Consider the following 26,956-nt stretch of genomic DNA (forward strand, 5'->3'; position numbering starts at 1 on the left):
AGAAGGCAACACAGAGGGAAGAAAACCTCAAACACAACAGGCAAGACGACTTAGATTTATGGGCACAGTGGGGTCTGTGGTCAATAGTGAGGTACTAAAGGACAGAACCTCTTCCCTCAGAGTTTTAAATTGTATTTCTCCTTCCTACTGTTAGACTGGCTGCAAATTCAAAGATTTGAATAAGCCACAGATTTTGTCTGTCTCTTTGGACAAAAATGAGAAGCAGCACAACCACACACACACAACACCATAAAAGGGCCAGCTGGCAGCAATTTGGAGTGACCACACAGAGGAAGTGTGGGGAGGGACAAGGGCAGGAGAGGAGCCTTTAAAAGCCTGGGTCACACTTACATTGCAACTTACAGGGTTTGCCACGGGGAAATCTTTTTATTTAATCACTTCTGTATCTTTGCAAAGATTAGTGACCAACTGTCCAGATTTAGTGCTGCCATGTTTCTATAAACATGTCTGAACATACTTGCTTGGATAAAATATGCAGCTGCTGATATGGTTTTTCATGTAAACACTTCACTGTGTATCTCAAAGAAGCCTTAAAGTTTTTATTCCTAAAAGACCCCCCGTTCTGCTCTGCAGGCTGTGGAGCTCAGTCCCAGGACAGAGAGGGAAGGGATGGTGAGCAGAGCAGGAGGAAGGTGGGCAGGAGCTGCAAACACCCAGCCCAGGGGTCACTACTCACATGAGGGGGTCACAGCAGAAAGCAGGATGGTAGGGAAACATTGGTTGTCCCACACAGCTCCTGGAATGGAAAAGAAAGATGAACAGGTCAGCTCCAAACATCGAGCCAGATGCACACAGCTGCCGTTCACCTGCCTGAGCCCCTGCAACACACCTCAGCCAGACCATCACTAACACCACCTCGACCTACTAGTGCAGAGGGGGAAATAATTCAAATCCAGATTGCTTCTCACTATTTGTTGCTGTTCCTATCTTGCCAGAGCCACAAAGCCCAATTAAGAGTGTTTCCCCGAGAGCTCCAGGCTCTCAGGGCTGCAGGCAACACTTAATTGTTCCAAAGCAACTTTTTCCACTGGACTTGGGTTTAGCTAATTGTGTTATTGATTTGGAGCTTTATAAAAAGCTTGGCTCCTAGTTGCATGCTCTCAGCAAAATCATGCTTGGGGGTTAGTCTGGATTTCACAAAACAACAACCTGGAAGCACTGAGAGAGGTCTAAGGTGGCAAAACAGAATGTGTTTTAAAAACCAATCCCTGGAACACCTGCCCAAACTCAAGTAGTAGAAAGTGACTCATTCCCAGCAAATATCATCCCTGCACACTGCTCAGAGATGGGAAACATGAGTGGATTGACAACCCCCTGAGCACCATCCAGCAGAGATTTCTGATGGCCCTTCTCCTCGACCAGTGCTCCCCATCACCCCAGGATATGGGTCTATGGGAGGCAGAGCTGGCTGGCGGCTCCTTACTGGAAATGGTTGTTTTCCCACCACAGGAAAGCAGGAAGAGCAGAGCTCCCCATGGCCATTCAACCCACCACAACACACTGAGCCCTTTCTGAAGCCTTGCAGGTCCGAGTGCTGAGGATGATGTAACACCATCAGACATCTGCCAAGTAAATAAGCAAGCTCCAACATGCCTCACTCCAAACCTGCAGAGCAATTTCCATTCCAGAACAGGAACTTGTACTGGGCTTTAATACTCCCTCCAACAGATCCCTTTCCACAAAGAAAATCTGCGCCCGCTGCCGCAGGAACACGTGTAATCCCCACAAGCAGATGTCGGGCTCCAAAGCTGAGAAAATGACTTTGTTCTCCAGGATCAGGGAATTTTAAAAGCGAGAAGCTGAAATGTCCTGATGAATTTGGTAACTTAAACCCCAAAGAGGAAACACCTGCTCTCTGAACGGCCGCCCAACACAACGCCCCCCCCCCCTTTTATGCATCCATAATTCAATGGGAATGGGATTTTGCTGGTTGACAACACAGAAGGCTCAGCCAAAGAGCTGGAAAAGAGAGGAGGGAGCTGCCAAGAGCAAACAGCCCCAGTCCCACAGCACTGCCCCATCAGCACCTCTCAGCCAGAAACTTCTGAGCTGGGGTTGCTTTGCAAGGATCCACCAAGCCCAACGCAAGCTCCACCAACCACCCTGAAGGGACATCAGTTCATCCCAGCAGGGCATCTGGGGTCTGGATCCATGTCTCAAGTGCACAGTTACACCTTCCTTCTCCCAGCAAATCACTCATGGAAATAACAGCATCTCCCTTCACGATCCAGCAGGTGAAGTACAGCTCCAGCATGCTGCAGGGAAAGGAAGGCATCTGCCCATTTATTTGCTTCAGCACTGGCAGGGATGGGGAGCGGAAAACAAACAAAAAAAACAAAAACAACAAAAATAAAATCCAAAACAAACCAAAACAAACAAACAAAAGAAACAAAAAAAGTAGAACAAAACAAAAAACCAACACAAAAAGGGTATTTTCATCAAAAAGTAAACAAAAACTGGATGCAGTAATTTTCTCAGAGACCTGCCTGGTAGAGTCCCATGGGATAAAGCCCTGGAGGGGAGAGGGGCCCAGGAAACCTGGTTAATATTTGAGGATGACCTCCTCTGAGCTCAGGACTGATGCATCCCAACAAGGAGGAAGGCAGGTCAAAACTCCAGAAGGCCTGTGTGGATGAACAAGGAGCTCTTGGAAGAACATAAAAAGGACGCCTACAGAAGGTGGAAGCAGGGATAGGTAAGATGGGAGGAGCATAGACAGATTGTCCAAGCAGCCAGGCTGGACAGGGCTTGGAGCAACCTGGGATAGTGGAAGGTGTCCCTGCCCATGGCAGGGGGGTGGAACTAGATGGGCCTTAAGGTCTCTTCCACCCCAAACCATTCTGTGATTCTATGAAAAACAAAAGCCAGGAGCACATGGGCACAACCAGCTTCATGCAGGATTAGCAACTGCAACAACATAAAGTCAGAAACGGTGACAGTCCCGTTATATGACCCAGGAAGGAAGTGAGCTGGCAGCCTGCTGGCCCCCACAGCACCCCAGGAGAAAGGTGGAGCAGAGGCAGGAGTAGGACCGTCATCAGGCATTAGGCAGCAGCTTCAAATATTCCAACATTCAGCCCAGGTCCTGATCCACCTCCATGTCAGCCAAGAGAAGCTCCCACCTGTCTCTGGGCAGGGACAAATCCATTTGGCTGTTTACCAAAAGGTCTGATTCACCTTGTGCTGGTTGTTGCTTTGTCTCAGCACAGCCGGGTTTTCAGGAAAGAAACACTTTCCCTGGGAACAGAGAGAAACTCAGCCCAAAACAGGGTGTCCCACACACCTCATGGAGCAAGGAGGGCTTGGCAGGAGAGGGACTGTGCCTGTAGGCAGCTTGGGCTGGACTAGCAGCAGAACAGCCACATTTCTGGGAAGTTTTATCTGCATTCCTACCTGTGCACGAAGGATATCAGCCCTGGAAGTCTTAATTCATGCTGGCCTGAGTCCTAATGATGGGCAGAACTGTGGCTCCACTGCGATTAAATCTGCCTTGATGCATTGATTCCAAGGGCCGGGCGGGAGCTTCCCCCTTTTCCCACCACCCCCAGAGGGGTGTGGAATGCCCCAGGGAGAGGCTGTGCTGGCCTTGATCCAGCACTTGGGATGTAGCAGAGGTTCAGTCACCCTGTGCTCAGCACAGACCGGCTCCATGGGCACCTTCACAGTAAACACAGAGCACATGTACCCAAATCCTGCTCCCACCCCAAAAATCCAGCCCTTGCCCCAGCACGGATGTCTGCCTCCAAAGCAGCTCCCCTGGACACGGGGTATTCCCTCCCTTGCCTGGTTAGGGAATGAAGGGCACAAGTGATGGACACAGGGACCATGAGCCAGACTTGTATCCATCCAGACCGGCAAGTCCCCAGGAGAAGCAGACCCCAGGTTTCCCAAACGAGACAGCAATAGCAACAAAAATCCTACTCTTCTTTCCCCATCCTCAAGCCCCTCTTGGAATAAAAGTCCCTCTTGCAACCAGGGTCAAGGTCAGCCAATCACTTCCAGCACTACTGGGAAGTAAGTGTGCTGCAGGCAAGGCAGGAGGTGTCCTGTAATTAAACAGTGCATCAGAACCCCCAGGTGGAAAGAGGCCAAGTCCAGATCAGGCAGACAAGCTCAGCTCTGACATTTTCTAAGTTTAGCTTGCTTAAAACTGTACCTTCAAGGTCGGGATGTGCACTGTTTTTAATGCACCTCTTGAAAGGGGCACAGAAAAACAAGTGAAGATGTTGCTAAAAAAAAAAATATTCAGTTTTCCCATGTTCAGCTAGAAGATCTACAAAAGAGTTTGCATTTTGTGTGAGAAAAATCTGTGATACCTGATTACCCTGAGGTCAGAGCACTGATGTTTCCTCCCCACAGGACTCCAGCCTTCTTAGGGATCTGTTTTGTGTCTTATCTGCAAAGGCCTTTTCTTCCCTTTTGCTGTTCTCAAAGTTCACAGGGAAACCCCAACATCCCCAACAAGTGCTGTAAATCCCCAGTCCTTTTTTTCTGGTTTAAGGATGGCTGCAGCAGCACGATATCATCAAACAGTACTTATCCTGGAAAACATGTAACTCCAATTCAACAATCCTATTACATATGCTCCTAGCATTTGTACAGGGGAGATTTAGCTCTTAGCTCTCCATTGCTTTATCTCTTTCTGTGTTTGCCAAGGCAGAAATTATCTCAGGCTATAAACAGGTCATATCCAAATGCTTCTCCAATCTTGCTGCAAATCTGGGGAAAAAAGCCCTGGTCACGTAGCTGCACTGGACAGTCCCCTCTGGAGTACAGTGGAAAGAGCTATCCCATTTCATCCCATTTTGTGCCAAAAACACAACTTGCACCATCAAGGGGTCTGTTCAGACCCCTCCTGAGGAGTACAGGGCAGAGGGAACCTTGGTCACAGTCTTAAGGATCAGGGTCACTTCAGAAGTGCTAAAGGGCAAAGAGCCCATCAAGAGCAGAGCTCCCAACAGCAGAGATGGCAAAAGGACAAAATGAGGAGAAGACAAGAGACATGGACATGTGCATGGATGGAAAACTCCACCATCGACATTTCAGTGCCCTAAAGCCTATGGCTGGGGTGGAAGGGCAGACCCACCCCAGCACACCTTGGGGAAATCATCCCACTGATCCCTCAAACTCCACATACATCCCTACCTCAGGGACACTGCCAGCTGCCCACGGCCCTTCCTGTGCCCCACACTCTCTGTGCCAACTCCCTGCTTTTGTCAGCAAACTGAGCCACCACCGTGTCTCAGCAACACACCCACCTCCTGCATTAAAAAAAAAAAAATCAGAGCTAAACCACTTCTGTCTCATTTATTCCAAGCTCACTGCTCGCACAGGTCTAACCCCCATGAGATAAGTGTGCGTCTCCTGAATCACCATCTCCTCCATCTCACACTGACACTCAGTTTTAGGGCTGCTTTGCCATCCACCTGCCAGGTACCTCTTTCCCTGAGGTACCTCCTCTGTGCTCTTGCCCAAAACCTGTCTCTTACCTCATCCCAATTTTTCCTCACATCACACCTCCCAACACTTTCTTGACAACTCATGGTTTAGTCACTGTTCGCAGGTCTAAACCACAGGTGAGTAGGATTTGTCAGCAAGACAGTCCTATCTCCGTGAGAACATCACCCTGGCTTCCTAGATACCCTTCCTAGATTCCCAGATTTGCAGCAAGATAGGCCTTCCTAGCCCAGGAGGGTCTGGGGCTGGAAGAGCCCAGGGAGCAGGCAGCGCTCTCGAGAAACAACTATCAGTGCAGCAGTGGCACTTACAGAGGATTTTGGACTCATCCAGCACCAGCTGGGATGTACTCAGAGAGGAAAGGGAGGATTAAGACAAATGGCTGCACCCACGTGTCAGTCAAATCAAGCTGCCCAAAAACCACAGCTGATGAAACAGGGCATTTTTCAGCCACAGGGCCTGGGAATGTTCCTTTTCCTTTTTCTCTCTTTTTTTGGAAAGTATACCAAGAGAAGTGGCGAGCAGGTTGCAGTCAGCCCCAGCCATGCTCCCCCAACACCACTAACACTGCTCACAAGACTTCCTGCTGTCTTCCCAAGCAGCCTCCAAGGAAAATTGCTGCTTTGGCTTCAGCACCCGTGGGAAACACCTGATCTTGGGAGCACAAGCATCCAACTCCACCAGGAGCCATTCCCATTAATGAAGCCAGAGTTTCACCAACCACATTGCCCTACCAAAAACTTAAAAAAATGAAAAGGCTATTAAAGGTGCCTCAGAATAATCCCAGCTGTTTCTTCTGGGATGCATCTTCCCCCCAGCACCACAAACTCCTTTAGCTGTGATGTTCTGCTCTGCCCCCATGGCCGGACCCCGAGGAGTGGAGCCCCTCACCCCTGACCCACCACTTCCGACATCCGTTTCCCACCCTCCTCCCTCCCGCCCTCTCTCCCCCATCTGGCACATTCCCACCAACCCACAAACACAGCCTTTGTCTTCTCCCCCTGAGCAGCTCTGACCCCCACGCCCTCTCCCCTCCCTTCCCTCACCAATACACTGCAAAGTTAAACCGCAAAGTTTAACAACACATAAGAGCTTCAGGAGGGAAAAATTAAAATTATAGCCACTGAGTGTGTGCTGAGTGTTCTTATTTAAAACAGAGCTTGTACCTGAATCCAGACATCAGTGATTGTAGACACTGCAAACCAGACTGGATCAGGGTCCTCACCTTTGGTTTCTGTCCTGCAAAGCAAGGAACCCTTGCAGAAACATCTTCTGGCTGAACAGGCTCTTCTGCACCCACAGCAACATGAACTTGCTTTCACAGGTACCTCTGGAAGATCCCTCTCACAAAGGAGACTCCCGGACAAAGCCGCAGGTGCAGATCAAACAGATCAAAGAGGGAAACCTCCCCTCTGCTTTCATTTCCAGCTTTGCCTTCAGATCAGCCTCTCTGATGTGCTGTTTCTCTTTCATTACAGCTGCTTTTGTCTCCTGGTCCTGTCCACAGCTCTAGCCTTCCATTACACTCTTGGCTCCATTGCCACTGTTATTTTATCTGTGCCTGCCTGGGCTTTCTCTTCCTCCAAACTCACTCTCTGCACCTGTTTCTCTGAAAACTCTTCTTTCCAGCCCAGATAGTTGCTTTCTTTGTGGTATGGCTTTGAGAGCTGAGTTGTTACAGGACTGAGTACATCCTTTCCAGACCAATGAGACAAACAGATCCCCTCAGAAAATGTGCAACAGCACCCAAGAAGGTGGCAAAATGCATAGTATTGCTGCACCAGATCACTGTTTATACACATCCACACACATAAAAAGGCTTGTAAGTGCTTTTTGAGAGGGAGGTGGGACCAGAGAGCTCTTCTAACCTACACAATTCTACCATTCTGTCATCTCCTTGCAAACAAAATACTACAGACTAGAGCTGCTCACTTGGCAGCACAGTAGAGAGGTCTTACAGCTCTGCTGGAGCGCCACGGTGTCCCCTCTCTGTGACATTTCACTTCTCACATCACTCACTATTCAGACCTGACATCAAAGGTCTCCTTCTGTAACACACCTTGGGATGTACCAATGGAAGCTGTCATGTACATAAGGAGATGATTACACCTGCTCCAGGCTGAGGAACACCACCACAGGATGACACACTGTTGTCATACCACCTGGAATAATTGTAAATATAAACCACCAGTGAAAGTCCTCACTGCTCAAAAAACACTTCATGTCTTCCCTTTCTCCAGTGCTCTCTGACAGGGGAAGGAGGGCTGATTTATGGAGATAAGCTATGTATATGAGGTAGGCTTGGCAGCCTGTTCCAGGCCCAGAGGTGTCCGTGCCTTCCACCAGCACTCTCCAAAGGAGCAGTTTTGCTCCTAGAAAGTGTGGAGTTCTCAGTCAGCACCAGTAAGATAGAGAGATGATGTTCAGTTTGACAATTCGGCTGTCAGTGGGATCTGAAATGTCACTCCCACACCCAGTAGATGCAGTTGGCTCATCCCTTGTTTTAGAGGAATGTACTGAAATTCCTTTTGTAACTGATACAAAATGTTTCACCAAGCTGAAGCTTTATTTTGGAAAAAAAAAAAAGCTCTCATTCCCCTTCAGTTAAAAGGCATTTTAATTAATTCTCTTGAACATATTTAAACTGTTCTGTTGCCTTCAGAGATGCTTTTGCAGGGACAAACCGTGTCCTTAAGTAAAACCCATATGGCATCAAGTTGAACTAAAACAACCCCAAAACAACACAAAAAAAGTGAGCTGATATTTCAAGAAGGTGGATCCTCCACCTATCCTCATTCTTGGCCCTGAGTCTGCCAGAACTTACATCTGTGAATAACTCTGGAAGGATAACCAGGACAAATGTTTGTGTAATGGCAGCTTGACAGGGTAACTTGTTTTTAAACAAGCATGTAGGATAAATCACAACTGGAATGACAGGATAAAAACCACGCAAGAGGAGACACCAAAAACCTGGGGGAGAAAGATGACACGAGTTCCAAGGAGTCCTGGTACCTTATCTTACAACTGAGCCCATCATTTCAGCACCATAAGTCATCTATCAGATGAGGCTTTCTTTTTAGTATCAATTTTCAATCCATATAAAAATTGTCCCAAAAAGCTTTAAACACCACCAACACACCTGCATCCTTCACATTCTCTTTACCCCTTCAAATTTCTTGCTCCTCTTTGGCCAAATACGAGGTGGGAAAAGAGGAAAACCCTGAACACCAGCCCAGCTTCACCGTACCTTGAACCCTGTGAAAATGTGGATGTAGACAGAAAAGTTATTCCTGAGTTAATATTTCAATCAGAAATAAATCTGTGATTTTTATCCTGTGTCAACTAAATCTCTCCTTCCCTGACATCGAACTTCATGGAAATTGGACTGGGTTGCAAGGAAAACAGCCATGACATTTTCCAAGGGCCCAGGTCTATATACTCACGTACTGGTCTTCAACTCCATCAGCTAAACATATTGGATTTGTCTCTTGAGGTTGGAACAACACTATTTACTCTCTCCATTCCATCATGCAAAGTTTAAAAGTGAACTCAGTTGGGTTTGGTATTTGTCTTAAAACTGAGGCAATGACCACTTTATCACAGGCATTAAATTTAGTTTGTTTGTTTTTAAAACCCATCACAGGTCTGGTAATTGCCCTTCTTTTTTTTTCAGAAGGCTGAGTTTTCCCCTTCAGGGAAGTTTGCTGTATACAAATATTGCCTATTGATATATATACACACACACACACACATATATATATATATATATATATACACAGAGATATGTATATATCGGCCCATGGAATTGTTTGGCTGGAGAAAGGAAGACAAGCACAGCCTGTACCAAACCCTGCGCAGTTGTTTTCCTCCATTACACAAACACTTGGCAGGCTTCCAGTAAAAAAAAAAAAAATTTATGCACCAAAATTAGCCCTTACAATTGCAATCAATTGCAACAATCAAGTGTAAGTAATTCCAGGGGAAAAAAAAAAAAAGAAAAGGTGAGCATGGAAAACAGTGTCAGAGCAATGCTGCGGTTCCTCCTTTTATCCATCATTATGTCCAGCACAGTTTTCCTGCCTGTTGTTGGAGCACACAGCCCATAACCAGAGCAACTTGTCACCAAGAAGCTTCCTCCTGCCGTGCCCCAGAATGGTTCCTTGTCATTTCCCTTTTGGGACACCCTCCCCCAGCTTGGGGAAGGATGCTGGGAAGAGTCCCTGGAAACTGCAGTGGAGAAGATGCCAAGGCGGGGGACGATGCAGCTCTGCAGGGCCCCACGGAGCCACAGGGCTTGGGGACAACCCAACCCTGGCTCTACAGGTTCTTCCCAGGCCAAATCCCATCTCCAGCTTTGGCTGTGGAGTGGCAGAGCACCTCTCCAAGAGGGGCAGGGAGGGACAGGTCTCCAAAGATCACTGTCACGACATGCACATCACCACTTTACAAACACGAGCCTGATTTTCTCCCTGCAGTATGGGGAGGGCCTAAGGGGTTAAAAGCCACCTTTGCAACCACCAGCCAGGAATCAGGAACACTCCCCAAAGAGATTTTCATGACTTTTAAGACAACTAACACAGTGCCTTGGTTCCTACAGCATCTCTTCACCCTCCCTGTGACGCAGGCAGCCCTTACTGAGAGTGTGGTTATGGTGCCAGAGCACAGCTTGGTGTAGATTTTTTCCTCCCCTTGAAACAACAACTCATGGAACTTGTAATAAATGTTACATTGTTTGGAATGAAAAGCAGAAAATGTATATAAACTTCTGGCAACCAAATACATATGGCAAGAGTATGCTGGAGAATACAGAATGCTCCAGAGAACGCAAATAATGATAGAACCTTCCCTGGGTAATTGAGTGTAAATATTGCAGCTGATGGTCTCTTCTCTCCTACATATAAGCAAATCAATGTCTGCCCCCCCCACTTTAATCTCAGCTGTCCTCTGTCTTCTTATACCAACAATCTACAAAACTTCTGGCCCTCAAAAACCTACATCTTGCATGGCATCACACAACAAAACTGAATTACCTGCTGCTGTTTTAATTCCCTTCTGGGGTTTGGATCGGATTTTTTAAAAACTATGAGTTTTAAGGCATTGTTTTAAACATAGCAAAAAAGGAGATGGCTGGAGGAAAGGATCTGGAGGAGAACTGAAGCTGGTAAGTAGGAAAGGTGACTATAACAACACACCAGACTGTAGAACAGCCTCCTAAAGCAAGGGAAAGATAATCATTGCAAAAAGCATCACCACAGCAGAAGATGAGCAGCATTTGAATATATATATCATCCTCCTGCAATGCTATGGGAATGCAAAGATATCCCAAACACAGGAATTTTCTTAGGCTGGGGAGGCAGGGAAAAGAAAATGGCCACACTTCAAAAGTGTATTAAAATATTTCTTGCTCTGATTATCACAAAAAACAAACAGTAGCAGAAACTTGTACACCCATGTTCCAAGAAAGGGGAGACCTCATGGAGTGGCCGTCCCATTCCTCAGGAAGGGCGTGTGGTGCCAGGGGCAAAGGGGCCAAGAGCAGCCACTCCAGCAGGGAGTTTCAACCCTGGCTCAGCCAAGGCTGGCACCATGAGCCTTCCCAGCTCAGGTGCTCCCTGAGCAGGGAACAGCTGTAAACAACTTCATACACGTGGGCACACAGAAGGAATGGTTTGACTCCAAAGGCGTTTTCCCTCAGCACATAAACGCCGCAGGAATTTCCCTCGTGTCCCAAAGAGCCTCGCTCTGTGCACAGAGTCCACTCACAGCACTGGTTATTTTCTGTCCGACCATTAGAGGCAAAACAAGAGAGTGCAGTCCACATTCTGAGGTTCAGAGAGCCTCTGTAGCCATGGAAGGAGCTATTTTGGGAGATCTGCGTGGTTGCTAGGGCAAACCACTGCACCATCCACCAAGCGGGATCTGGTTTGTACACCGGGAGAAGAGGAGGAAGTTCAGATTTCTAAAGAGATGACTAAGCTGGGTAACGTGAGAAACCAAATGAAATGCCAGGCTGTGGAGAAATACAGCTACAGCTTCCACCAGGACTCACTGAGCTCCTACGTGGAACACTCCCGGTTGGTCTGAGCCAACGGAGCCTAGACCAGCTCGGAAGAAACTTCCAAAGGCTGTACAAGGCATCGTGCTGCCTCCCCAGGCAGGATTAACTATATCCAAACATACCTGACACGGGGCACACCACCACTGAACCAGAGCATTTGTTCATACAGTTCCCTGGGATCAGTATTCCTGGCCCTTTACACAAGGGAGTCAATGAGGCAGGCAGAAAGGAAGCAGTTGGCCCTCAGCTGCACACCAAGTCTCCTGCAAAATTAGGGAATCGTTCCAGATGCGAAAAAACCCACAAATAACTGATGGATCGGTTTTCTAGGAGCTGTATATGCATGGAGAACTTCTCATTTTCAGAATTACTGGAGCCTTGGTTTACATCAACACATCTGGATAGTCTTATGTCGTTTACAAAAGACCGTGACAGTTTTTCTATCCATTTCTATCTATTTTTTGAGCTTTCAGCTTTCAGCTCAAAAAATGTCCTTAGAAAGTTAACAGGGCAAAGGCTGTAAAGAGAGAGCAAAGTTGTGTGAGGGTTAAACTATGTTCCCTTTACTCCACAGATAGTGAAGAAGGGAAACTCAAATGCATGAGATCAGAGAATATTTGATAAGGATTTAAACTGCTGAGGGGAGACCCAGACAATAATCTGATTTAGGCCTTGCAGTGAAATGAGCAGTGCCTGCTAAGGTTTAGTCAAACTCCAGCACACCCCACTCCTAACAACAGGCAGCACTCCCAGCTCAGCCTGGCATTACAACTCATTTACAGCTCTTTCCCCCCGTTCTGACTGCTGAAATAAAAAGGTTCAAAAGAATGATGAAGAGATTTAAGCTCTGCAGAGACCACAAACTCGGTGAAATTCCAAGCCACCAGACCTAGGTACCACTGCTGCAACCCCCGGGAGCGACGCTGAGGGCATAGGGACCACCAGGACTGAAGCAGAAACCTCTGCTACGGGTGGTGGCTGGACACCCAGTGTGGGCCACACCTCTGCCACAGTCCCAGGCATGCTCCACAGGCCTCTGGGCAGCAGGGGCTGCACCTCTTTGCTGGAATAACCACGAACCAGGCAGTGTAAGAGACACCAACTCGCTCTCTGGGGTCAACACAGCACAGCCCCGGCCCCCTGCCTTTACCAAAGATTGAGGAGCTCCCAAGCTTCTGCAGCAATCCAAGGATCCAGCTGTGGCTCTCCAATGACCAGTGCACATGGGTACACACATGTCAGCAGTTTAAGAAACAGCCTTGTTCGCTTTAGGTCCTGTTAAAGAGTCTAACGCTTCTAAATCACTCAGTTCTGAAAAATGGGGCTTAAATACCACTGAAACCTAAGAACATAAAGAGAAAAACATATGTGCACATGCTCCTAAGAAACCAAACAGCTTTTCAAAACAAAATTTCTCTGACATGCTCCTAAAGAAACTGGTTTTTATTTAAACTCTGAAGGGCAGGAGAAAGACTTCAGCACATGTCAGTAAGAACTCCCACTCTACATAGGCAAAAACATTGGCACAAAAGTAAACTAATCACTTCCTAAGCTGCTAAGATGCTATTATAAACTACAATATGTATGCCCATGTGACATTTGAACATGAACATCTCCAAGTATCACAACATAAGGGCTTTTTTAAACAACTTCAGGATAGAATTTGGTCACACGATGACACACCTGTACAGAAAAGACTAAAGGGGAAGACAGTCTCCCACCTCCTGAAAAGTCCTCTGAGTTTAAAAGGCACTTGGATCTATGTAAACAAAGATCGTGGAAACAACTGTCTGTAACAGCCTAAGGAAGAGGAATTCTGGTATCATCTTTCACTGTGTAGCTTCGTGAGAGAACAGAGGGGACAGAAAGAGGGAAGCAAAGCACCCACGGTCAGCAACACAGCCCGAGGCCTCTTTCTTTTGTACCTTGGACCATCAGGATAATTAGATCCTGTATAACACCCACTGACCCGTGTCAGGCAGCACATATAACAGGGATCCAACCTCTCCAAGTTGCACAGAGGAGCTGCTCCACGTTGCAAACTGTGGTCTGAGCTTTAGGGACAGATTCTGGCGCCGACACTTTGGCAGCACCATCCTGAGCCCGCTGGACAGATCGACGGACAGTGTCACCCCATGCTGGCCAAAGAGCCCCACGCTCCTGGAGGTCCAGAGCCATTTGGTGAGCAAGGAGGAACCCTTGCTGAGCTCCAGCTGCCCCACATCACCCAGGGATCCCACGGATCGACTCCAGCTCAGACACCACAAACATCTTTGGAAGAGCCGTGGAGTTGATGGAAAGGTCAGTCTGAGCCGCTGCACTTCTGTTTCTACCCTCCCTCCCCTGAGCTGCAGAATTTCTAAATTAATCTGGGTCTTTAGGCTTGTCGGCTTTTATTGCCGTTTCCTACAGCAAAGCCCGGCTTTCGCACCACAGACTGTGCGGCTCAAATCCCCAGACAAGCCCAGTAAGTGCTTTCTGCAATTTGCCTTTGCCCTTACTCATCCAACTGCGCTCCCTTAAGTGTCTCCTAAAAATCTAAGATAGGAAACGGGCTTAGTTTCCTCCTTATCCCCCCCTTTCTGGAACATTTTAATAGGAACACGGCAGCCAGATCCTCCTGGGAACAGCCTCGCTTTGTAGGGATTGCACTCCACGGGTCACTCTGTGGGGTCAACCTGGACCCACAGCCCCCTCCCCAAATCCTGACCTCTGCCACTCAGAGCCCTCCTGACATGAGAATGCCAGAGGGCAAGAAATCCGGCCTCTGTGCAACAAGGCATTGTTAAAGGGAAAATTCCTCGGGTTTGGGTTTTTTTCCTAAATCCTTTACAAGGCTGAGAGAATTGGGATTGTTCAGCGTGAAGAAGAAAAAGCTTCGGGGTGACCTAATTGCAGCCTCCAGTACCTGAAGGGAGCCCACAAGAAACATGGAAAGAGACTATTTACAAGGGCCTGGAGAGACAGGAAAAGGGGGAATGGCTTCAAACTGACAGAGAGTAGGATAAGGTTGGATATTAGGAAAAAATTCTTCCTTGTGAGGGTGGTGAGGTCCTGGCACAGGTTGCCCAGAGAAGCTGGGGCTGCCCTGGAAGTGTTCCATGCCAGGTTGGACAGATCATGGACACCTAAAGACAGACTACCACAGCCACAGGATGAATGGGGACAACACTGGACGTGGCACTCAGTGTTCTGTGGGGATCAGGCACAGGTTGGACTCAATCCCAGAGGTCTTTCCCAACCTAAACGACTCTGGGGTTCTGTGAAAAAGCACGATGATGATTCTGCTGTGGCCTCCCCTGACCCCCCTCCTGTCCCCTCCCCACGCAGGCCGTGGGCGCGTTGCCAACGCGCTGCACCACACGAACTCAGACAAAGAAAAGAACAAAAACCTTTCTCCCGCTGGCTCTGGAGGAGGAGGGAAAAGGAGGGAAATCCAGGGATCAGTCTGTCACTCTTTGCTTGCGGGTGCTGCTGCCACAGAGCACCGGGAAGCTTCACACTCCATCTGTGCGGTGAGCGGGAAGTGCGAGAGCACAGGATGGAGGAGCAGCCCCTGCCTGGAACTCCACAGTACCACGAGTAAGGAGAAGCAGCCAAACAACATCCATGAGTCGTCTCCCACGAGCAGTCTTTCCAAGGTAACATAACACCCCTGGACACGCTTCCAGACCAGCAGGAAAGGACACAGGGTATGCCTCATCATCACCTGCCTGGAAGTGCTGTGGTCCTGGTAGGGACAAGCTCAGAGCACAGCATCCCACACCATCCTGCCCACAGGCAGGGGGGTCTGGGACCATCATCCCGTGCTGTGACAGCCAAGGTCACTGTTTTCCCTGAAAGGGGAAACCTTTCAAGTAGCTCCACTGCTGGAAATACAGTGTTGCCAAGCTTCAGGCATCAAAACCCTGAGGTCTACTTTACACCTCGGGCTGTCTGAGGGGCTTTTTTAGTGGGTTGGAGTTTTTTCAGTGCTGTTGGGTCCATGTGACAAACTTTAAGCATGTGAAGCTCAAATCCTCATAATTAAAGAGGCAGAGAAAAGGGAAGGGGGGGAACGTGTGGTGGGACACACACGGCATCGTAACAGACATCCACACATTTAAACTATAAAACCTAAGAGGTGGGACAGCACAGAAGTTCTTGTCCCAAAAGTAGCAAAGCTGGTTGAAAATAAAAAATAAAATGAAAGAATGGATTTTTAAAAGCATGATCTGATATGTCATTCATACTTACCTTGGCAAGGTCTCTTGTTTTCCAAAGGTCTGGCAGCTTCTAGGTGAACGCAGCAGCTCTGGAAGGAGAGTTTGACAGCACAGTCTGCAGAGGGATCCCTGGAAAGCAGAAGGTCTGAGTATTCCCTCTGTGCAGTCCCATTGACAAGAGACTTCGGCCTTCACAGTTCCTCCAGTTGGCTTCTCCTCAGCAGAAGGGTGTGGAGAGGAGTCGTGGGGCGGCCGTGGGACACACGAGGAACCTCCCCGGGGAGCTGCACTGCACAGAGAGCAAACACAGGGCTGACACCACAGAGCAGCAGCTTCCCCGGGTTTATGCAACGTTTATGACTCCTGTTCAATTATGAAGGAGAGCTTACCATGGAAACTGCAAGGAGCTGGTTTGTTTAAGATACAGAGCCCTCGTTTTAAGTGAGAGCTGTTCAAAGGCAAACACCTGAACTGCACTCAAGGCTTTGCATTTCCACCCAGCCCCCAGAAGATTTGGAGGCTACAAAACAAAGACATTTGGAGCTGTTCCTCCCTAAAGCTAAGGAGCCAGGTGAAAGGAAGGAACAGATCCATTCCTTCATGCAGCCATTGTAGGGTTTGGAGGTTGGGAAATGCCGTTTTCCATGAGGCCCCCAGGACTGCAGTGGCTCAGCAGGGCTGCCAGCCCACATCAGCTCCCGAACTGCGGAGCCGCAGGGACCGGTCCCAGTCCTGCACGGCCCACAGTCAGCAAGTGACCCAGTAATCCAATTAGGCAGCAACATGGGCTGTCTGAAGATATAAAACAAAAGGAAACAGCGAAGGGAAAAGGAAATAATGCCTAAAGCAGAGCATATCCTCATTACTCCCCTCATCTCCAGCTGCAAGCTCAGTGTCTGGGAGACGGGGACAACACGCTACAGAAAGCCCAGCCTGGAATCATCATCAAGCACCAGGGCTGCTCTCTGACTCTATGGAAGCCCAGGCAATGAAGAGACAGTTCTTCCTAACCAGCCTGGTCAGAAGAGCTTGGCATGATGACTCCAACCTGTTCCAGCTACTTAAGGTGCTTGCCTGGCTTCTGTCATACCACATTCAGCCACTGCCAGGTATCCTGAGGAGTGTGTCACCCAGAAACCACAAGGCTGCAAAGGGACCAGGGGAGGGACTCAGTGATCCTCAAGAGCCCCTTCCAACTCCAGATATCCTGTGATTCCATGATCATTTCTTCTGAACATGGCCCAGGCTCCTCATCTGGGCCCTCCCTCAAGGTGTCCAGCTCCAAAGAGTATCCCATGGATGCCCCACATCCAACACTAAGGTGAACAAGTCCAGGAGAAACCACCCATTCAGCTTCAAGGGTCAGAACCCCTGGGAGGAGAAGGGAAGCACAGTTTTGCACTTTTGCACAGTTTTGTAAAAAAACACCACAATCCCAAAAAGGGGATTTCTGGGTAAAACAGGTGTTTAAGCTGCCCGTGGTTTTCCCACATCTAAGAAATGAGCACAGCCAACATGCTAAAAACACATTTTAAGTAACTTTCTAGCTGAACTCTGGCTTCTGAGGAGACAGAAGATAACTACAGGCTCAAACTCAGAGCAAGAGATGGATTTGTTTGTGGGAATAAAAGCTCAAAAGCACAAAACCTTTCGCCTCAGCTCCCATGCTGGAGGCCCAAACAGCATCATCTGGGTGCTGGGAAAACAACAAAAAGTGCCATTGCTCTGGAAAATTAGAATTTTTAATAGGAAAGTAAGCATAAGGCTTGTTTTATATGATGATAACTATCAGCATGTCAGGAGTTTTTATGGTTTCTCCATTATCATAACAAAAGCATCTTGCTCGAACTGCAGGAGTTAAAAATGCAGAACATCCTGACTTCCTAAAGATAATTCTGCAAACAAGAAGTGATGAGGATGCACTTCTACCACTGATTTCTTTTATTCAAAACTTTCTCAGCACTTTCAGTCTGCAGAGAGATCCAGATATTTTATCAAGATGGACCTGCAATCCAAGATCCAAGTTTGAAAGTAAGATAGGATGAGGAGCTGAGCATCCATCTCTTGCTTAGAAAAACCCTTCTCCTGAATATTATCCTAAAGGGATTGCTTTGGCTCTGTACCTTGTGACACAAATAAAGAGGAGGCACTGTTTGCCATGCTACCAACACCTGTCTGAGCGTGGCCAGCAGCTCCACAGGTCCAATGAGCCACCAATTCCTCGGCAAACACAACATTTTTGTACCCTCTCCATGGACAATTAGCAACAGAAGCCTGAAACGTCAAAACCCGACTCTTAATTACCGAAGTCAGCACTTAATGACTCCAATTACATTTCCACTCATTTCTGAAAATTGGATTCTCCACCACACTTGCCGTGTTTAAATGAGTTTTTTACCTCATCCATGGTAATTATACTCTGACAAACCAAATTAAAATACAGCAGAGATTTCTAAAATCCTACTTGAAAATAGTAGGGATTTAAGGACAAAAAAAATTTCTTAAGCCTCCTGCCTTCCACATTTTTTAACATGTTCCTTTCAGGGCCCAGGAATGCAGAGGGTTAAAAGATGAGATATGCAAAGGACAGTTATGTTGTTAAAATGCCAGTGAAAGGGCGTTTTAGAAGTAGAAAACAGTCTTATTTCTGTGATAGAAAGTCAGTATCTTAACCCTCATATCACAGAAATTTGCTTCTTATTTTATTCTAAATCCCAAAGTTACTCTTCGCAGGTTCACCATCAGAGTGACCCCAGCAATGAGGAGATTCATTGGGAAGGAATAAATACATTTTTCAGTCACAACTACCAGCTTCTGGATCTAACCTGTGTGCTGAGACCCACTGACAACACGTGCCTCTGGGGTAATCCTGGCCTCTGCAGGATGCAGCTGTACCTATTTGGGGATGCCTTCCCCTTTATCAGGGAATTATTTTCAAGTTCCTGTTTGTAATTAGCACTAGAAATGGAAAAGGACAGGAGAGTGCATTTCAAGGAACTAAGCCACCAGTGGAAAGAAGGCATAAAAACACACTATTTTAGGGCTCATATGATACAGAGAAGCAAATTCTCCACAGAACATGCCCTTTCCATGCATTTTTCTCCTGAAAAGGGAAGGGGGGGGGAAACCATTAACAGCCCCTAATCCCTTTGCCAACCTTCAAACTCAAAGATCCTCTAGTTCCTCACAGCATCCCAAAGCCCACCACAGCTCCAGAGGAGCACAGAGCAAAGCTGGTGCACGTGTTCAGTGTGTACAGTGTGAACTCAGGAGGACACATTCACAGGGTCACGTTCTCACCCTGCCACAGGGATATAACGTGCTGCTGTCACAGCTACTTCTTGCAATAATACCTTTTCATGCTGCTTGTTTCCACTTTATTTTTATTCTCATCTTTTGCAAAGACTCATTACTCAGCAGTGGTTGTTGGATTTTACGTTCACATATGGTTTAAAGAGGTGGCTGTTTAATGTTCCCTATATGTAAATAACTACATGCTGCTCCAGTCCCTGCTGTGCAGGGGAAGGAATGATTAGATCATAAATCTCAAACACAGAAACACGTCAAGTTGGTTCTCATCTACAAACACATTAGAGCTTACTCTGGGTTACATTTTCTACCTTCCCTTTTACCCACGAATCCCCACTGCTTTTAATGAGCACATAAAGCAGCCAGCAACAGGAAAAATTATCCCAAAAAGCAGGAGTCCCCAAGACATCAAGAGAAATTTCTTCATGGAAAGGGTTGTCAGGCACTGGAAGGGGCTGCCCAGGGAGGTGGTGGAGTCCTCATCCGTGGAGTTGTCCAAGGAAGGCCTGGCCGTGGCACTCAGTGCTCTGAGATGAGAGACAAGGTGGGCATCAGGCACAGGGGGGACTCCATGGGCTGGGATGGCTTTTCCAACCTCAGTGATTCTGGGATTCCATGATCCTGAGGAAAAAGGAGTCGCTGCACAGGGAGCTGGTTTAACTCCCAGCCAAGAGAAACCACAGGACAACTCTGGAATCACAGACTGGTCTGGGTTGGAAGGGGACCTTAAACCCCTCCAGTGCCAACTTCCTGCCCTGGGCAGGAACACCTTGCACCAGCCCAGGTGGCCCAGCAGTGCCAAGGTAAGAGCCAGGAGGGGCAAACACCTGCATTCTGAATGACTCTGCCTCTCCTGTAACTGTGGCACAACCCCAGTGCTGCTGCTGGCCAAAACACGTTTTTCAGCATAATTTATCATCTTTTTAACACGGCTGACAGTATTCATTTCAAATCAAAGCTCCCAGGCCAAGCACATTAAAACCATTTCTATTTTTCAGAAGTGAACGCTGTGAGGGCCAGGAGCAACATTAACATACCCACTAACATTTCCAGCTTGTCCAGTATCAGAAATCAGCACATAGAATAATCTTTTGAACTTTCCAAGAGATGGAAATGCTCTTTATTTAAAGAGGAGATACATAATTCATTGCTCAGCTGGTCTCCCTTCCTTGCTGATCCACGACAGTTCATAGGAAACATTCCTACTCCTTGCCACCCCTGCTCCTGATACTCCCAGGCCTTTCAGAGCAAGGAAAGCAAGGCAGAAAAAGCTCTTGATGGCTATTGGGAAGACATCCTATACCCACAGGTAAAGGGGAAGCAGACCTCCTTCACAAGCACCCCCAGGCAGCCCATGCTGCTACCCACAAAGGCACCGAAATCACCCAAAATCTGTGATACCACTAACAGGTGCAGGCACTCCCCCCTGCAACCACCTGCCTTGGTGGTGTGGTGGGTGTAGAAATCAGTCTCTGGTAGCAAAAAAACAACCAAAACCAGGAAAAGACTTGCGAGGCAGAAATGAAGGCGCCAATCAAGAAGGCAGGAAGGAAGGAAAAAAGATCCTTGGCCTGTGGAAGCAGGCAGGAGACAGCCTGAAACTGGGTATTAACTCAATTTATACAAATGCAGTCCAAGCTATCGAGTTTGGGCATAGTCTGTCTGCACTGGAGTCACTGGAGTGACTGCAACAGCAACAGCTACAGGATCCAGAAGATCCAAACCAACACTGCAGGATGAGGATGGGAGGAACCCCAAAGCTGCTCAGGTTTGCCTTTCCCCTCCCCATCCCACTCACCCACACACACGCTCCATGTCCTAATGAGGAATCCTTGTCCAAGTCCAGCCCCTGTGCCTGATTTCCGCTGACCCTGAAGTTATCCTGCAGCTCTAACAACAGATGATGGATCTCATTTCCTACCCCAGCAGCCTCTGTTGCGTGGCATTGCTCTGCATATTAATGATCCCTAATGACACCTAAAAGCCTCTGCAAAGTCTCACATATGGATTTTACCACTTAGTGTGAAGCCATAAAGAGCCTACAGTGGCAGAGCATGTTTAATGACCAAAACCAGGAAAGCATTCATTAAGACATCCTCTTACTCTTGTGGAAAGGGGCATTAAGATGATTTTTCTCCTGGACCAGCACTGGCAGGTGAGGAGGGTGATGAGTAATATTAGTCTGAAAGGGATCCTTAAAACATGCATTATTTAAGTTGGCAGGGAATAAGCCTATTCAGTGAAAGAAGGGTGGGGAAAAAAGGGTCAGGGGAGTGAAGGAAAAGAGCTGTCTGCTCGCCTGTGACATCGTCATCTTCGGACACCGATGGAGATTCATCCTGAGGAATATAAATCACCTCCTGTCAGGACTCCTGGAATTCAGCACTTCCTGGCTGCTGAAGAGGCACTGTCAGCTGATCCCTGATTCTCAAGTTTGGGATGACAACTGGGGGGATATGGCTGAAAAGAAGGGTTAATTAAACAGAGAGGCAAATAGGCAAGAGCCTTTAGGAATTGATTAGGCAATGGAAGTAAATGACTTGGCAAAACAACCCTGACCTCACTGCCAGAGTTATAAAAACATCCAGGAGATGCAGAACTGTGCTAGTGATTGATATTCTCACTGTATTTTCCTGCAGCAATGGGGAGCGTGGGACATTTATTGGGGCAAATGAAATCATAACCAAGCCATGTCCTTTTCTACTCTGTGTGAGAAGAAAGAGCTGCCAAGGATCTCTTCATCCAGAAACCAAAGCACCACCAAGGACTTAGGAAAATGATCATGTTGCCAAAATACGGCTCAGAAAAATATACTCATCAAGCTCACGTGGAACTGGTTGTTTCCTTGCTTGGAGGAACAGTGCACCAACATTCACACAGTGACCAAAACCAGAACCCATATTCCTTCCACATTTCTGCTCTATAGCAAGACTGCATTTTCCACTCTCCCGTGCAGATCTATTTCTGTTTGTTTGGGAGGTCACATGGCATGGGGAAGGACCTGAGCCTTGGGAAAAAAATACATGTCAAATGTAGACCATGCCTGTGTTACACACCCAAAAGTTACTTCATGTTTTTTGTGATACACCAGTAAAAAAAAAAAAGAGACTTCAGTCTGGGTTCAAGTCTCGAATCATCGCGTTCACGAGGTCAAAACTACAGCTGGTATAAATTTACTTACCACCACCATAAATCCCAGCATGGTAACACTGAAATATTCTGGCTGTCAGAGCAGGGACGTTCAGACTGCCCTGCATTTTTAACCTTGATTATACACAATTGTTAATCACTGACCCATTCTCTGGCCGCCCTCAGCTCCAGCAGGTTGCTAAGCGACCCGTTTTTGCTTCAGATACTTTTTAAACTCTGGTTAAGAAGTGGTCAAAAGTCAACAAAGTGAGGATTGAGATTATTGTGGACAGATATGAGGTGGGAACTGAGTGAGACCCACTGACACCTCTACCCAAAGTGCAATAACACCCAGTGCCACCTTGAAACCCCCTCAGAGCAGCCCCACAGCTCACACATCTCCTGGGGAAAACCAGGCTGCTCTCCCAGAGCTAACGGGAATATCCTCTCCCAGCTGGGAGGGCAGGGATTTTCTAGAGTGCAACGATTAAAAACAATCAGGTAGAATTAATCAAGTAGAGGGTAGAAATTATCCAAGCCCGTGTTTCACTGTCAACTGTGGGCCTGGCAAGTGGCACTTGGAGCAGCCAAATTCCTTCTGCTGCTCCCTTCAACAGCCTGGGGCTCTCCTGCCCACCAGGGTCCTTTGGATTTGTGGGAAGGGACCTCAGAAGTCCAGGACTTTTATCCTTCTGGCAAACTTGCGTGGGGACACAAGGCAGCATTCACAGTCCTCCCTGTGCCATTTATCTCTACTCCTCCCCTCTTTTTTTGTTTTGAAAACGCTCTAAAAAATAAGGGCAGCACTCCCTGTATTATATAAATCTTAGACAAATGTGTCCTTCTCTTGCTATTTCGCTCCTGTATCACCATCCCATTAACAACCACTCTGGTATGTCATTTTTAGCCAAAGAAACTTGATTTTCATCCTATAGAAACCACTTGTTAAAATGCTACGGAGTTATACAGAAGCAAGACTGAGCAGCCACATCAATTGCTTCAGGATTCACAAGGAACAGGCAGGCAGGAAAACTCCAAAGTTCTGCTTTTCCTGCCTTTTCTACTTTTAAATATGACCTAGTGGTATGGGTTACAGTCCCAGCTGTAGTTACTGGTGCAACCAGTGTAAATTAGACTTTTGTGATCAGGTTCCCAAAGCAGCTGAGCACTTCAGTAGGAGGCTGTGGCCTTGTGCCAGTGGGAACTCCAGTAGCTGAACATGCTTTCTTGTTTTCAGAAGTGTTATCAGGTCAATACATTGATGCAAACATGTCTTCTTCTCTTTTGGTTTTCCTGTAAACCTTCAAGAAAACTTTGAGTAAAGCCTAACTTGTTTGAGGCCAGGTTGGACAGAGCTTGGTCTAACCCCTCCCCATGGCAGGGGATTGGAACTGGATGAGCTTTAAGGTCTCTTCCAACCCAAACCATTCTGGGATTTCCTGATTCTGTGAAGTACTGGGGTAAAAACACCCAGACAAAGACTTCCAGCTTGTGCCTCTTTTCCTGTCAGGAGTCTCCTCATCAAAGTCAGGCCAGGTTATACCACCAATGTTTTAAGAGTACCAGGCATGGCTTAAAGCACAGCATAGGCTATGTCTTGGAGAGAGGGAGAGGAAGATTTGGACAACCAGATGATTGCCAGGGACACCACGTGCAAACAAAATGCAGAGAGGCGTAAGGATCAAGAGGCTGCTCTGAAATGATTAGCTTGGAAGAGAAATGATTAAGCATGAAGAAGTCATACAAAACCAGGGGGCCCCTTGAGTAATTTGACCACTTCTGTTTGGACTGTTTTTTGGTAGTTTGTACTAAAGGAGTGAAAACCTTCACCCATCTCGCCTTCGCTGCTGCTGTCGGGGCCAAGTGGGTTTGTCCCACGTGCTGAGACCAAACCAAGTTGTGCAGCACAAAGTTCTGTCCCTGCCCTGTCAGTCACCACAGGCAACACGATCCCATCACCTCCAGCTGACCCCTGGAGTTAAGTACTGTTCCATGAAAAAATCCTGGAGATGGCTGATGGCAATCTGCCCTCCAGACAGACGGGCCTTGCGCAACTCCCGACCTGCATCCCAAGCCAAGGCACCATCCCGCAGGATTCGGACCGGAGACAAACACCCGCAGCACAGGGGAAGGGGAAGAGCCAGGAACACAAAACCAGGGGCTTCAGGAAGGCTGCTGGGATTAACAACGAGGTTTCCACCAGCTCTGCAGAGGAAGAGCGAGAGACAATGCAGAGTAGGAAATTCTGCCAAACAAAACTGCTGGGAGCTGGATTGCTCAGTGTTCCCTTCTGCGAGCAAAGCTTCCAGGAAAAGAAAACAAACCCCTTTTGGTCCGAGAAGCGCCTGGAGTACAAAACCTGGACTCAGCTCTGTTCTCTGCCTTCCCCAAGAATCAGAAGGATCCGTGGTCAGAGCAGAAGGACAGTGCAATGTGTGTGCACAAAGACATCAAACAGGCGATGCTGTGTCAGGAGATGGACAGCAGAAGTAATTTTGGGCCCACTGGCCTCTGCAGAAGGATAACAAAAGAAAAAAAGGAACTCTGAAGAGTTTCAAAATTCAAAACACTTCTTGGAGGAAGAGAGCCATGAGTAGCACCCGACAGCTGTTGGAGTTGTTAAATGTTTGATGCCTGCAGGCATTGGGCAACTGGCCTCACACCAAAAGCAGAGGTGACTGCTGAGGTCACTGCAGGTCTGGCCACTGCAGAGACCTGAGGACAAGCCTAAAAGTTTCAATGAACTCCATGATCCCTGAAAAAAGAAAAAAAACCGATAAAAAGGTACAGAAAGACACCCAGCACTGGACTGCACAGTGCTCCACTCCACTGGACAGGAACAAAAGCTGACTATGCATAAAACATGACAACACGCATTTGGAGCCAAATTCTTACTTCATCAGACCTATTAAAACAAACCATCAAGGGGAGCCTCAACCTACTCAGCTCTACAGGAACAAGCACCAGGCTAACACTTTCCCTGTTCTCTCTCTCATGCCAGCCTCCCCAGGATGCCAGGGGATGGAAGCCCTCCTCCTTCTCCTCCCATCCCACATCACAGGGATGCACACAGGGCAGAGCTGACACAGCCACTCCTGTGCTGAATCCCTTCTCGTAAAGCTGCCTCACGTTCCCAAAGAGCCATTAATCCGTCACCCTTCAGCTCTAAAATTCATACAAATGATTTTATTCATAATTAATTAAGGTCTCTAAATGTGGAAATTAAATTACCATTTACAGAGCAAAAGGAGATGGCACAGGAAAACCTGGATAGCAGCAATAGCTCTGCATGGATCAAGAGAACATGGGGGGTGGGGACTATCTGGCAGTGTTGTGGAGTCACACAGTGAAATCTGTACTAGGTCAAAACACAGATTACAGCATCTTTGAAAAGCTGCTCAGGCCCAGTCACAAGAGACCTTTAAGTCAGAGGTGCCAAATTAACCCCAAAACTCAGGTTCCTCCTCAACTCTGCTGTTAATAATCCCCTGGACTCTTGCACTAGGAGCACATTTTGAGGACAGCTAAAGACCCAGTATTCCTTCTGCTGCCTGGCTCCTCCGCTGGAAAACAAGCTGCTGGAAGAACAAAAGAGCTGCTCCTCCTCACGTGTATTTAGCCTCACCTTTCCATTCGAATCAGGCTGCCAGAGAGGAGAGAACATACAGGAAAACAGATGGCCCTGCACTGAACACGAGGCATAATTCACTCGAGGGGCCGGGAGGGAGACGGGACGAGCAGGCTGAGGATCAACACCACCACGGAATTCAGCCATACAGGCACAGCAGGGCTCTGCTGTAACAAATACCACAGCCACTGATGTTTTCTCCTTAACTCAGAAGGGAAAGACTGTGAAAAGTTACTTTGCTTCTCATTTCAATGGCAAAGGAGCATCAGAATTAATGACAGGGATGATTCCACGACAAGTTTCAAAGGCAACTCTCTCCCATCCCTGATAGCCCATGGATGCACTCTATCAGAATCCAATACAGGAGTAAAAGGATCCTTTTCCCTTATATTCAGCTACTGGTTTGCCCAGTTGCCAAGGGAATTTAAGGGTAAGAAGATAGCAAGGAGATGGTCTGTACACAATTACTCAAGGAGACCAGGAAACAGATGTGTCCCAGACATTCCCATGCTCAGCCAGGCAGGTAGATTGCAGGAAGGCTAATGGCCATGTTGAAATTCAAAGAAGAAAAGGTTCATATAAGTGACCTTTCTGGTTTCCACGCAGCCAAAAATAACAACACACCAATTACAGGGAAGTTTCAGGACCAGATTCCCCCCAAGCCCCCAGAGACCTCAGTGAAGTCAGGGAAGGCTGTGCTAACAGCATGCACAAGTCTTCCTGACAGAGGGAACAGGGGGAGGCTCCTCACAGCACCCCTCAGGAGCCTTTCAGGATCAGCCCTTCACTTGGCAAGACAAACCCCACCAAGTCAAGGAACAGCACAGGCATGTTTTGTTGCTGAGAAAGCAGGCTCTGAAGAGATGGAGAATGTGGATAGCAGGAACAAGAAGAACTGCTCCGTCTGGTCTCCCTTCCCCGCTCACCCATCGCCATGAACCCGCTGTCTCTGTGAATCCAACCAACTGGTAATTCCCCTTCTGCCGCTGACGCACAAAGGATGCGAGCCCTCAATTAGGGATCTGTGTCTCACAGGCTGTCAGAACTCCTGCCTTCGGCTCCACAGCGCCCCAGGTCAGTTCCTGACGGGGAGCTGCTCCACACAGCTCCGAGGCTGGCACTTCCAGAGCGCCTGCAGACACACGGGCA

At 47.7% G+C, this 26,956-nt stretch overlaps 1 protein-coding gene across 1 annotated transcript in view; it reads right to left on the reverse strand.

Moving 5' to 3' along the window:
* TIAM1 (TIAM Rac1 associated GEF 1) overlaps positions 1–15,931 on the reverse strand; it is a 136,226-nt gene extending 120,295 nt beyond the window's left edge. Inside the window, 2 exon segments of the mRNA XM_032679472.1 lie at positions 698–757; positions 15,773–15,931. The gene's annotated coding sequence lies outside the window, so the exon portion shown is untranslated.
* Positions 15,932–26,956: the final 11,025 nt, after the last annotated feature.

Source organism: Chiroxiphia lanceolata, chromosome 2 (genome assembly GCF_009829145.1).
Source record: "Chiroxiphia lanceolata isolate bChiLan1 chromosome 2, bChiLan1.pri, whole genome shotgun sequence".
In the NCBI taxonomy this organism is placed as follows: Eukaryota; Metazoa; Chordata; class Aves; order Passeriformes; family Pipridae; genus Chiroxiphia; species Chiroxiphia lanceolata.